The 13,839-nt window shown below is 53.8% G+C and overlaps 1 pseudogene; it reads left to right on the forward strand.

Annotated features, from left to right (window-relative positions):
• The first annotated feature begins 297 nt into the window (after positions 1–297).
• LOC105036587 (tuliposide A-converting enzyme 2, chloroplastic-like) lies at positions 298–1,746 on the forward strand (annotated as a pseudogene).
• Positions 1,747–13,839: the final 12,093 nt, after the last annotated feature.

Here is a 13,839-nt window from a genome sequence, read left to right on the forward strand (position 1 = left end):
GTAAAGTTTATTATTTTCGGGTAAAAGTAAAATTTATTTCGTTATGAAAATCATATGCTATAACATGGGTTCACCTTCTCAGCAGGGTGAAATGTTTGACGAGATACATCACCTTGCGTCATACACAGCTCATCCACCTCATGGGCAACAGTCCACCGCCCTGCGCTGTATTGAATCATGAGAAAGGCTGCCTTCTAGAGTTGCGAGAACTCTCCAATCAAAAAAAAAAAATCGAGAGAAAGTCGTGGCAACGAATATTCCACGTTCCGTGCCTCCGAGAACCCAAGTTGCCCGGCGCCGTTCCAGCCACTCCTTTAGGTTACACCTAACGTTTCTGGTGACCCAACCACTGGTTATTCCCATCTCCTTTCCTTTTGGTTAATTTCATCCGGGCTGGTTTCATCTCATCATCCCTGCCTCCCTACACAATGGATCCTGACACCGAAATCCAATTTGAATTCATAGTAATTCGCCAGTACAAGAGCGGCCGCATCGAAGGTCTCTTCTCCCGTGACAAAATCCCCGCTGCCATCGACCTTGAAACAGGAGTCACATCCAAAGACGTCGTCATCGACCAGGAAACCGGCGTTGCCGTCCGCCTCTTCTTCCCAAACTCGATGACACAGCTCCGAAGTAGCTCCCGATCTACGTCTACTTCCACGGCGGAGCCTTCGTCGTCGGCTCCGCCTTCGATTCCGCCTCCCACCACTACCTCACTCCCTGGTGGTCAAAGCCAACGTCATCGCCGTCTCGGTGGACTACCGCCTGGCTCCCGAGCACCACTGCCTATAGCCTACGAGGACTCCTGGGCGGCGCTCAAGTGGGTGGTGTCCCACGCTGCGGGCGGTGGCGCTGATTCGTGGCTGGCCGAGCATGGAGATTCTGAGCGCATTTTTTTGGACGGCTGCAGCGCGGGGGGACATTAGCCCATCACATGGCGATGCGCGCTGGCGCAGCGGATTTCGGTCCTGGGGTGAGGATACGAGGGATGGTATTGGTCCATCCCTATTTCGCGAGGGGAGAGCCGTATCCTTCGGAGTTGGTGGATAAGGTGTTGAAGGAGAAGATGGATGGGCTGTGGTTGTTGGCTTGTCCCGGGACGGTTGGGACGGACGACCTGCTCGTGAACCCGCTGGCGGAGGCGGCGCCGAGCCTGAAGGGATTGGGGTGCGAGAAGGTACTGGTCTGCGTGGCGGAGAAGGATCTCTTGAAGGACAGTGGGAGGGCGTACTACGAAGGGTTGAAGAACAGTGGATGGGGAGGGGAGGTGGAGTGGTTGGAGTCCGAGGGAGAGGGGCACGCGTTCCATCTTTGGAAGTTGAACTGTGAGAAAGCTTTGGAGCTGATGGAACGTACGGTGAAGTTCATCAATGGCAGCTGAAGTCTTTTTGGATGTTGGAAAAGGGCTGGTGATGGGAATGGAGAGGGGGATATGGTAACTCCATTGATGGGAACTGTTAAATGGTTAAATAGCGTCCAGCATCAAAAGGGATGCTCTTAATTTCTATCGCGCTTATGGAAATAGGGAACTGATTCCCATAACAGAGAGTTGCCTATTGTTAGATGGGAAAATAAGACTGAACAGTGCTGTTGATCTCTTCAGTTCAATTCAGTGAGTGGACTAGATTTCCTATTTTAAGTTTGCCCGAAGATGGCGTGTTCTATGTTTTTTCTATTCTGTGAGTTCTCTTCTGATTCCGTCGGTGGTTGGAAAAAAAAAAAATTATGAATGATTTTTTATGTCAATGAACTTTCTTTCCATAAAGCTTATCTCAAAATAAAATAATAAATTTATCAATATTTATAAGCAAAATTATTCTGCTCGTCTGGTTTGCAACTTTGTTTGCTTGTCAAATTCTCTTGCAGCCTCGCGTATATTTCAGATGATATGGCAAATTTACCCTCCACTAAATCCAACTTGACTGCCTCAAAATTTATCAAAAATCTAGTAGGAAGTTAAATTCATGCTATTTTAACTCAAGTCGTTGTGTTCATGCATTTGACCAGGCATTTGATGTTGCAATTATGTGTAGATACTATGATAAATGGTGACTAAATAGCATGTGTTTGATTTCTGAATGGAAAGAAAATAGATACTAAATTTAAAGAGTATAAAATTAGTCTTCCTCCTCCGTGTCAGGTTCATAATGTATAACTTGTCCTCATAAAATCAGTAAATTGAAATGATATTCTCTGACAATCACTGCCATTCAAATCTGCCTGGATAGGTGAACAAGTAAGTTGCTCTGCTTGGTAGAGTTGGAGGAGCATAGCGCGACACTTAGTGAATCTACAACCACCATAAAAGATCACAAGTTGCTGACATGTATTCTACGAGGATTTTCGGTGTTTAAATTTAGTAAAATTTTGAGAAGAGATAGGAGAGACAAAATATAGAGAAGTTTAATAATATAGCACGGGAGTTTTCTTCATCATATCTAGGAGTCTCCTATGTCTGATATTCATAGAGGTGAGAATCCAAATCAGCATGATTGAAACTGTAAGATTTATGGATGATAGTTGAGCTTTTTCCATATCCACTAATTGAGGCAACGAGAATAATCATTTTCAGTTGTGCTATGATCAACTACTTTCATTATTTGCAGTCAGTTACCATATTCCTTTTTCGATGGATTCAGATTATGTTGAGTTTCAATTGGTTACCGATTATTCATATATTTGACTGACTGTGTTAGGCGCAGACTTTATCTGTGTGACTGGATGAATTAATGGTCCTGAGGTTATAGTTAGTGTTGGGCATAAAATACCCTCGGCCGAAGTTCTTGGTAGGGTCGACCCTCGCGAGTCTCTTCCGACTTTCAACAACTGTTGGTGAGCTCCGGTCGCTCCGCCCGGACTCCTACGGGAGCCGGGCACCGTCCACGATTTCTACAGCAAGGAAGATTCCGCCCGGACTCCTACGGGAGTCGGGCTCCGTCCACGATTTCTGCAGCAAGGAAGACCCCGCCCGGGCTCCTACGGGAGCCGGGCTCCGTCCACGATTTCTGCAGCAAGGAAGACCCCGTCCGAGCTCCTACGGGAGCCGGGCTCCGTCCACGATTTCTACAGCAAGGAAGACTCCGCCCGGACTCCTACGGGAGCCGGGCTCCGTCCATGACTTCTACAGCAAGGAAGATGACCCCGCCCGGGCTCCTACGGGAGCAGGGCTCCGTCCATGATTTCTCCAGCAAGGAAGACTCCGCCCGGACTCCTACGGGAGCCGGGCTCCGTCCACGATTTCTCCAGCAAGGAAGACTCCGCCCAGACTTCTATGGGAGCCGGACTCCGTCCACGATTTCTGCAGCAAGGAAGACCCCGCCCGGGCTCCTACGGGAGCCGGGCTCCGTCCACGATTTCTGCAGCAAGGAAGACCACGCCCGGGCTCCTACGGGAGCCGGGCTCCGTCCACGATTTCTACAGCAAGGAAGACTCCGTCCGGACTTCTACGGGAGCCGGGCTCCGTCCATGACTTCTACAGCAAGGAAGACTCCGTCCGGACTCCTACGAGAGCCGGGCTCCGTCCACGATTTCTACAGCAAGGAAAACTCCGCTCGGACTCCTACGGGAGCCGGGCTCCGTCCACGATTTCTGCAGCAAGGAAGACCCCGCCCGGGCTCCTACGGGAGCCGGGCTCCGTCCATGATTTCTCCAGCAAGGAAGACTCCGCCCGGACTCCTACGGGAGCTGGGCTCCATCCATGATTTCTCCAGCAAGGAAGACTCCACCCTAGACTTCTACGGGAGCCGGACTCCATCCACGATTTCTGCAGCAAGGAAGACCCCGCCCGGGCTCCTACGGGAGCCGGGCTCCGTCCACGAATTCTGCAGCAAGGAAGACCCCGCCCGGGCTTCGTCCACGATTTCTACAGCAAGGAAGACTCCGCCCGGACTCCTACGGGAGCCGGGCTCCGTCCACGACTTCTACAGCAAGGAAGACTCCACCGGACTCCTACGGAGCCGGCTCCGTCCGATTTCTACAGCAAGGAAACTCCGCCCGGACTCCTACGGGAGCCGGGCTCCGTCCACGATTTCTGCAGCAAGGAAGACCCGCCCGGGCTCCTACAGGAGTGGGCTCCGTCCATGATTTCTCCAGCAAGGAAGACTCCGCCCGGACTCCTACGGAGCCGTGCTCCGTCCACGATTTCTGCAGCAAGGAAGACCCCCGGGCTCCTAGGGAGCCAGGCTCCATCCACGATTTCTACAGCAAGGAAGACTCCCCGGACTCCTACGGGAGCCGGGCTCCGTCCATGACTTCTACAGCAAGGAAGACTCCCCCAGACTCCTACGGAGTCGGGCTCCGTCCACGATTTCTACAGCAAGAAAACTCCGCTCGGACTCCTACGGGAGCCGGGCTCCGTCTACAACTTCTACAGCAAGGAAGACTCCGCCGGACTCCTACGGGAGCCGGGCTCCATCCACGATTTCTGCAGCAAGGAAGACCCCACCCGGGCTCCTACGGGAGCCGGGCTCCGTCCACGACTTCTCCAGCAAGGAAGACTCCGCCCGGACTCCTACGGGAGCCGGCTCCGTCACGATTTCTACAGCAAGGAAGACTCCGCCCAGACTCCTACGGGAGCCGGGCTCCGCCACGATTTCTGCAGCAAGGAAGACCCGCCCGGGCTCCTACGGGAGTCGGGCTCCGTCCACGACTCCTGCCGCTGGTAAGCCTCGTCCAGACTCCTACGGGAGCCGAACTTCATTTTTGATTTCGATTGCAGGAAGACTCCGTCCGACTCCTACGGGAGCCGAACTCCGCCTACGACCCCCAACTGCAAGAAGACTGCGTCCGGACTTTACGAGAGTCAGACTCCGTCTTCTATCCCGACTGCAGGAAGACCTCGTCCAAACTCCTACGGGGTCGGACCTGCTGCCGACTCCAACCGAACTTCGGCCAACAAGTTTGGATCCCCTGACAAGCCACAGTAACGGACACCACTGCTCCACTCCTTGCGGCGACCCTGCGTAGCCCCATTACTCCCTGACAGGCCGTATTAACGGCCACGACTCTGCTCCACTCCCTGCGGTGGATTCTGTGCGAGTCCACCACTCCCTGATGAGTCACGACAGCGGACGCCGCTCATTCCCCGTAACTGATTCACGTGGCGAGCCACGGCGATAGCCACGATCCCCTCCACTACCCTCCGCAATAAATTCCTCCTGACTCGGGCGGCCCACTACCAGACGGTTACAGGTGTCGCTATCAATTTGTTGCCCCCTCCGTCTATAAAAGGGAACCCCAGATACGTTATTCTATAAGCCCTCATTTTTACCTAAAACTCTGCTAAAATTTCGTTCGAGCACTCCATTCTTGTTGAGGCAGAGAACTGACTTGAGCGTCGGAGGGTCTTGCCGGAGCAACCCCACCTCCGGTTTAGACTTCTTTTGCAGGTCCCGCGGCGATCGCGACTCCCTCGACTCCAGCTTCTCCGGCGCAAGTGATTTTTGCACCAACAGGATTGGCGCTAGAGGAAGGGCTGTGTCTTCGCAGCATCCTTGTTCTTAAAGGAGCGCTCAACGGGACCGCCTCCGGTCATCTTCTCCGGCACCCACTCCTCCTTTCCCCACTGGATCCTCGCCGATGCCTTCTGCGAAGCATCCGCGCAGCTACCCACAGCCTCCGCAGCCATATCTCGGACCCCGGCTCGCCTCTGGTTTCCCAAGCCTCGCACCCTCCGGCTATGGTCGCCGGCATGGAGTGGCCGGGCGATCGGCCTCTGACGGATTTGCCAACACCATCTCGGGAGGATCCCGCAGAAAACGACCAACATACCGGCTGTATCCCCCAAGCGGCAAAAGACTGAAGAGCCCATAACCTTTACCGAAGAAGACACTCAGGGAGTCCAATTCCCTCATAACGACGCGGTCGTAATTTCTTGAATATAGCAAATTACGACGTCCGTCGTGTTCTTGTCGACAATGGAAGTTCGGCCGACATCTTTTCTACGATGCCTTTTCAAGAATGTCCACTTTGACAGCCATCTGAGGCCGATTAGCTCCCCTTTGGTCGGGTTTACCGCGATGCCGTTCCGACAGAAGGAATAATAACTTTGACTGTGGCCGCAGGTCAATATCCAAGGCAATCCAGGGCCCTGGTGAATTTCTTGGTGTGAAGGCGCCATCCGCCTACAATGCAATCCTGGCCGATCTGGCCTCAATGCTCTCCGAGCCATCGTATCGACCTACCATTTGAAGTTGAAGTTCCCCACTAACCAGGGGACGGAGAGGTCCGGGGAGACCAAGCCCTGGCCAGACACTGCTACAATATAGCCTTGCGAAGAAGCGATCAATCTGACCCCTGCCCCGTCGATGGACTGGATGCTCGCGATGACCTCACCGAAGAGAGGGACGCCCCAATCGAAGATCTGGTACCAATCCCTTTGAACGACGGAACGCGGAGCATGTAGCGATGATGGCTCCAACCTAGGGGAGGAGGTGTGGACGCGTCTCATTGATTTTCTACGAAGGAATGCGGATGTTTTCGCTTGGGTCCAGCAGACATGCCGGGGATTGACACGGAAGTCATGGAGCATCATCTGGCCGTCGATCCACAGTATCGACCGACGAAAGAAAAAATCCGAAGTCATGCTCCGGAGAGGCAGAAGGCGATACCGAGGAAGTGGATAAGCTCCTTAAGGTCGGATTCATTAAGGAAGTCAATTATCCTGATTGGAGTTTCCAACGTTGTCCTGGTCAAAAAAGCAAACGGCAAGTGGAGGATGTGCATAGACTTCAAAAAGCTGAATAAGGCCTGTCCGAAGGACAGCTACCCCCTTCCCAGAATCGATCAACTGGTGGACGCGACCTCGGGCCATGAGCTCCTCACCTTCATGGACGCGTTCTCCGGCTATAATCAAATTAGAATGGCGTCGGAAGACGAAGAAAAAAAGCTTTCATCACTAATCGTGGCCTTTACTGTTACAGGGTCATGCCTTTCGGCCTCAAGAATGCGGGCGCAACCTACCAACGGTTGGTGAACAAAATCTTCAAGGAGCAGATCGGTCGTAACATGGAGGTCTACGTGGACGATATGCTCGTAAAAAGCAAATCTTCCAGGGATCATGTCGCCGACCTCGAGGGACCTTCGACGCTCTCCGAAAATATAGAATGAAGCTGAACCCAACTAAATGCGCTTTCGGCGTAACCTCAGGAAAGTTCCTGGGCTTCATGGTATCAGGCGCGGGATCGAGGCCAATCCAGAGAAAATTCGCACCATCCAGGAGATGGCCGCCCAAAGTCGATGAAAGAGGTTCAGCGCCTCACGGGGAGGATAGCGGCCCTTAATCGCTTCGTCGCAAGGTCGGCCGAACGGTGCTTGCCCTTCTTTCAAACCCTCAAGCAGTCGAAGAACTTCTGTTGGACCTCTGAGTGCCAACAGGCGTTCGAAGAATTAAGGAGCTACCTTGGCTCACCCCCCTGTTAGCAAAGCCTGAGCCTGGGGAGGAGCTATTTTTATACCTGCGGTCTCTCCCATGGCCCTCGTGGCCGTCCTTGTCAAAGAAGAAACGAAAGTCCAGCGGCCAATCTACTACGTTAGCCGCGTGTTGAGGGACGCCGAGACCAGGTACACCAAATTAGAAAAATTGACTTACGCCTTGTTGATTGCAGCCCGGAGGCTCCACCCTATTTTCAAGGGCACACCGTGACGCTACTCACCAATCAACCAATCAAGGCGGTTTTGCACCGGGCGGACACCTCTGGGAGGATGGCAAAATGGCGATCGAGCTCACGGAATTCGACATCAACTATCGACCCAGGCCAGCAGTGAAGGCCCAAATACTGGCAGATTTCATAGTAGAGTGTACCATCCCAGAGGAGGCTGAATCTGAACAAAGCAAAGTTGACGACCTGAAGTCCCAACCGAACTCCTCCGAAGAAGAGGCCGATCCCTCTGATCGCTTTTGGGCCCTCTATGTGGACGGATCTTCCAACATGTCGGGCGCAGGTGCAGGCCTGATCTTGATCAGTCCGGAGGGAGTCATCGCGGAATACGCTCTGCGTTTCGAGTTCCCCGCAATAAACAATGGAGCGGAATACGAAGCTCTGATCGCAGGACTAAGGATCGCCAAAGAGCTGTGAATAAGTCAGCTCCGGGTGCACAGTGACTCTCAACTAGTGGTGGGGCAAGTCAGTGGGAGTTACGAAGCGCGGGAGGACAGTATGGCCAAATACCTTGAGAAAGTAAAGGAGCTCACCCCCCCTTTAGCAGCTTCAACATTAGACAGATTCCAAGGTGGAAAATACCAGGGCTGACCTTCTCTCCAAAGCTGGCGACGTTGGCTCCGGCCGAATTGCCCAAAGGCATCCTCTTTGAAGTTCTAAAAATCCGAGTACAGAAGAATCGCGGCCCGTGATGGAGATTGACACGAGCCCAGCTGGGTCGACCCACTGATAATCTATCTCAGAGATGGAGTTCTCCCCCAGGATGCGAAAGAAGCTCGAAGCTCCGAAATCAAGCCTCCCGATACATCCTTTATGAGGGCAAATTGTACAAGAGATCATACTCCTTGCCCCTCTTAAAATATCTCCGGCCCTCGGAAGCTGACTACGCCTTGTGGGAAGTACATGAAGAATTTGGGAAATATTTGGGGCTAGATCTTTATCCCACAAGTTGCTCCGCCAAGGATATTACTGGCCAACAATGCATCATGATTCGATTGAATATGTCAAAAAGTGTGATCGATGCCAGAGATACGCCAACGTCCAGAGACAGCTCGCCACCGAGCTCACACCCTTGAGTGCCCCATGGCCTTTTGCACAATGGGGGATGGACATCCTTGGCCCCTTTCCCATGACGTCTGGGCAAAGAAAGTTCCTCCTTGTAGCAATCGACTACTTCACCAAATGGGTTAAGCCGAACCACTAGCGAAAATCACAGAAGCAAAAGTGCAAGATTTCGTCTGGAAATCGATCGTGTGTAGGTTCGGTCTGCCTAGAATCCTAATCACTGATAATGGACGGCAATTTGCGGAAGAAAATTCGTCGAATTCTGTGAAGATCTAAACATCTCCCACAACTTCACATCAGTAGCCCATCCCCAGGCGAATGGCGAAGCTGAGGTGACCAATAGAACCCTTTTGCAGGGGATTAAGACAAGGCTCGAAAAAGCGAAGGGAACTTGGACGGACAACTTTATCATGTGTTGTGGGCGTATCGAACTACCCAGAGGCTACCTACAAGGGAGATCCCCTTTGCTTTAGCCTTCGGTACGGAAGCCATCATCCCAATCAAGCTTAAACTCCCATCGGCACGAGTCGTGGCATTCGACGAACATCAAAATTCGCAAAGTCTTAGAGCCAACCTCGACCTGCTGGAAGAAAGACGGAAGATAGCTCAGGTTCGAATGGCAGCCTACAGATGGAAAGTCGCTCGATATTACAATGCCCGGATCAAGAACAAAGCCTTTAGAGCAGGAGATCTAGTGCTTCGACGAGCCGCTGTCTCGCAACCTCAGGATTGGGGGAAACTCGCCCCAAACTGGGAAGGACCGTATGAAGTCAAAGAAGTAGTCCGGCCCGGAACTTATTATCTTAAGGAACTCGGAGGAGCCGACCTCCCACGATCGTGGAGCTCGGAAAACTTATGGATGTACTACCAATAACTTCATTTTAATTGAAAGTTGCATACCTGTATGTCTTTGGACAATTCAAACAAACTGTATCAGAAACGAAAGGGAAACCTCGTCCCGACAAAGTCGAAAGCCCGATTCTATTTAGACCAGATGGGGGAGAGACCCTGCAATGCCCATATGCGCCCCCACAGCCCTGTTAGGGACAGGAGGAAAATCTCATCCTAATTTGAGCAAAGTCGAAGGCCCGGTTCCATTTAGATCGGATGGGGGGAGAGGCCCTGCAACGCCCATATGCGCCCCCACAGCCCTATTAGGGACAGGAGGAAAACCTCGCCCTAACTTGAGCAAAGTCGAAGGCCCGGTTCCATTTAGATCGGATGGGGGGAGAGGTCCTGCAACGCCCATATGCGCCCCCACAGCCCTGTTAGGGACAGGAGGAAAACCTCGCCCTAACTTGAGCAAAGTCGAAGGCCCGGTTCCATTTAGACCGGATGGGGGGAGAGGCCCCGCAATGCCCATATGCGCCCCCACATCCCTGTTAGAGACAGGAGGAAAACCTCGCCCTAACTTGAGCAAAGTTGAAGGCCCGGTTCCATTTAGACCGGATGGGGGGAGAGGCCCTGCAACGCCCATATGCACCACCACAGCCCTATTAGGGACAGGAGAAAAACCTCGCCCTAACTTGAGCAAAGTCGAAGGCCCGGTTCCATTTAGACCGAATGGGGGGAGAGGCCCTGCAACGCCCATATGCGCCCCCACAGCCCTGCTAAGGACAGGAGGAGAACCTCGTCCTAGCTTGAGCAAAGTCGAAGGCCCGGACTCCTACGGGAGCCGAGCTCAATCGACGACTTCTACCACAAGGGGACTCCGCCCAGACTCCTACGGGAGTCGGGCTCCGTCACTAACTTCAATCAATGGTAAGCTCCGCCCGGACTCCTACGAGAGCCAGGCTCCGTCGCCGACTTCAACTGCTGATAAACCCCATCCGGACTCCTACGGGAGCCAAACTTCGCACCTTACTTTAATTGCAGGAAGACTCTGCTCGGACTCCCTCGGGAGCCGGGCTCCGTCCGCAACTCCAATCACAGGGAAGACTCCACCCGAACTCCTACGGGAGCCGGGCTTCGTCACCAACTTCAACTGCTGGTAATCTTCGTTCGGACTCCCACAGGAGCCGAACTTCACCCCGACTTCGCCTACGGGAGCCGAACTCCCATAGCCTCGCTGAGAGCGGAGGAAAAATTCCAAGCGAAAAAGAAAAAGGAAGGCGATGGACCACATCAGCGATGATTAGAAAACAAACAGCGTCCAAGGTGCAGAGAACCCTATCACAGCAGGGATTGGGACTCCCATCAGGAGTCCCAGCTTTCAAGGAAGCTTTCAATGCAAATCCAAGGTAGGACAACTTCCTCAGGGTGACAGAAGCTCAGACCTCCGAGCTCAAGCCCTGAGGGGGACACCAAGCCCGAATGGCCCCCAGGCGAGTCTGCGGCCACTGACGGAAAGGATGGGTCGATACGATGGCAACCAGGTATCTTCGAATGATGCAAAAATCAAAAAAGAGCTCGGCAAATGATAATTCAACACGAATAAAAGGGCCACCGATGACCTTAGGATGATGTCAAAAAAAAAAAAAAGAGAAGAAAGAAAAAGAAAAGATGAGAAAAGGAAGGAAGTTCGGCAGACAACAATTCGATGCAAAGTGCGGACGAGGTAACAAAATCTCCTTCTCATTTTTCAACTAACAAGATGTACGTTACAAGACCCAGAGGGCCAGAAAAGAATACATTATTACAAGGCTCGAGAACACGGCTTGGAAAGGATACACCGGAGGCCGCTTCAAGCTGCAAACTTCTCTTCCCATTTCTGTCCTTCCCAGCCGTATTTCCCAGTGCGTGTGGCAGGCCTATCGGCTCTCGCCCTGCCTTGTTTCGCTCCACCTCCGAAGTCCCAACCCCAGAGGGAAAAGGATGGGATAGATTCCAGGGGCCAGTAAGGGCAACGACAGCAGCGACGAAGACCTGTTTCAAGAAGAATCGGAGTCACCCCGGAGGCAGCGGTGGCGCCAGAGATATGCGCCATCACCGAATGCTCCATGGCAGCCATCATCCAAAATGTTCCGGCAAGGTCGGCATGCGCTACTTCCACCATCCCCGCAACAAGTTTTACTGCCCCACCATCGATGCCGACCGCTTCTGGTCCCTCAGCCCCGACGACATCAAGGATCCCGCCACAACTTGTGACGACAGCTCTGCCCTCCTGATCGGTATCATCCCGTCTTGCTACTCCAAAATTCTCAGGCAGAACGTCTTTACCGGTGGTCCCCATTATTAAACCCCTATCGTTGAAAGAATTCTTCCTCGAGCCCCCTTTGAAGCGACGGGGACCTTCAGCGGCTGCTCGATGATCGGAGAACTCGCAAACCGCTGTTCTCCTCCTTGCCTTCCCCCAAGCCCTTGGCATCCTCTTGAGGATGGCCTCCGAGGTGGAGGACCTGGCGGGGAAACCCCTTAGAGAGGAATCGAGGGGCTGAAGATGGCAGAGAGACGGCAAGGACCGGCGCGGAGGATGCTCGGAGTTGGCAGGGGCACCGAGGGAGTGGCTGAGTAGCTAGGCTCTCAGACGAAAGAAATGTGCCATCCTTTTGGTGGAGTAAATCCCCAAAGGAAGGGTAGGGGGTTTAAATAGGCAGCGGATCTTAGCGCAATTATGGTGGCGGGAGTCTCTAGACCAACCGGTGCTTACCACGTATCCCGCGTGTCCCACTCGTCGCTATCGAGGATTGACTGTTCGCAAATTTCCATGGTGCGATGCTTGGGATCACATCTCGGTGGGAGTTTCGAAAAGACTCTTCGGGTCACCCTAATCGAAAAAAGGGCTCTGGCATGTGCGCATTAAATGCCGACATATCCGAGGACGGTTGCGCCCGGACGTCAGGGGGAGAACTTCGGCTGCAACAACCTCTCCGTACTTCCTTCATTCGAAATTCAAACTCGGAAGTGGGGGGACTGGTGTTGGGCATAAAATACCCTCGGCCGAAGTTCTTGGTAGGGTCGACCCTCGCGAGTCTCTTCCGACTTTCAACAACTGTTGGTGAACTCCCGTCACTCCGCCCGGACTCCTACGGGAGCCGGGCTCCGTCCGCAATTTCTGCAGCAAAAAAGACTCCGCCCGGGCTCCTACGGGAGCCGGGCTCCATCCACGATTTCTGCAGTAAGGAAGACTCCGCCCGGGCTCCTACGGGAGCTGGGCTCCATCCACGATTTCTGCAGCAAGGAAGACTCCGCCCGGACTCCTACGGGAGCCGGGCTCTGTCCGTAATTTCTGCAGCAAGGAAGACTCCGCCCGGGCTCCTACGGGAGCCGGGCTCCGTCCGCAATTTCTGCAGCAAGGAAGACTCTGCCCGGGCTCCTACGGGAGTCGGGCTCCATCCACGATTTCTGCAGCAAGGAAGACTCCGCCCGGACTCCTACAGGAGCCGGGCTCCATCCGCAATTTCTGCAGCAAGGAAGACTCCGTCCGGGCTCCTACTGGAGCCGGGCTCCGTCTACAATTTCTGCAGCAAGGAAGACTCCGCCCGGGCTCCGACGGGAGCCGGGCTCCATCCATGATTTCTGCAGCAAGGAAGACTCCACCCGGACTCCTACGGGAGCTGGGCTCCGTCCGCAATCTCTGCAGCAAGGAAGACTCCGCCCGGACTCCTACGGGAGCTGGGCTCCGTCCGCAATTTCTGCAGCAAGGAAGACTCCGCCCGGGCTCCTATGGGAACCGGGCTCCGTCCACGATTTTTGCAGCAAGGAAGACTCCGCCCGGGCTCCTACGGGAGCCGGGCTCCATCCATAATTTCTGCAGTAAGGAAGACTCCGCCCTGGCTCCTACGGGAGCCGGGCTCCGTCCATGATTTCTGCAGCAAGGAAGACTCCGCCCGGGCTCCTACAGGAGCTGGGCTCCGTCCATGATTTCTACAGCAAGGAAGACTCAGCCCGGACTCCTATGGGAGCCGGGCTCCATCTGCGATTTTTGCAGCAAGGAAGACTCCGCCCGGGCTCCTACGGGAGCTGGGCTCCATCCACAATTTCTGCAGCAAGGAAGACTCTGCCCGGGCTCCTACGGGAGCCAGACTTCATCCATAATTTCTGCAGCAAGGAAGACTCCGCCCGGACTCCTACGGGAGTCAGGCTCCGTCCGCAATTTCTACAGCAAGGAAGACTCCGCCCAGACTCCTACGGGAGCCGGGCTCTGTCCACGACTTCTGTCGCTGGTAAGCCTTGT

Source organism: Elaeis guineensis, chromosome 13 (assembly GCF_000442705.2).
Source record: "Elaeis guineensis isolate ETL-2024a chromosome 13, EG11, whole genome shotgun sequence".
Lineage (NCBI taxonomy): Eukaryota > Viridiplantae > Streptophyta > Magnoliopsida > Arecales > Arecaceae > Elaeis > Elaeis guineensis.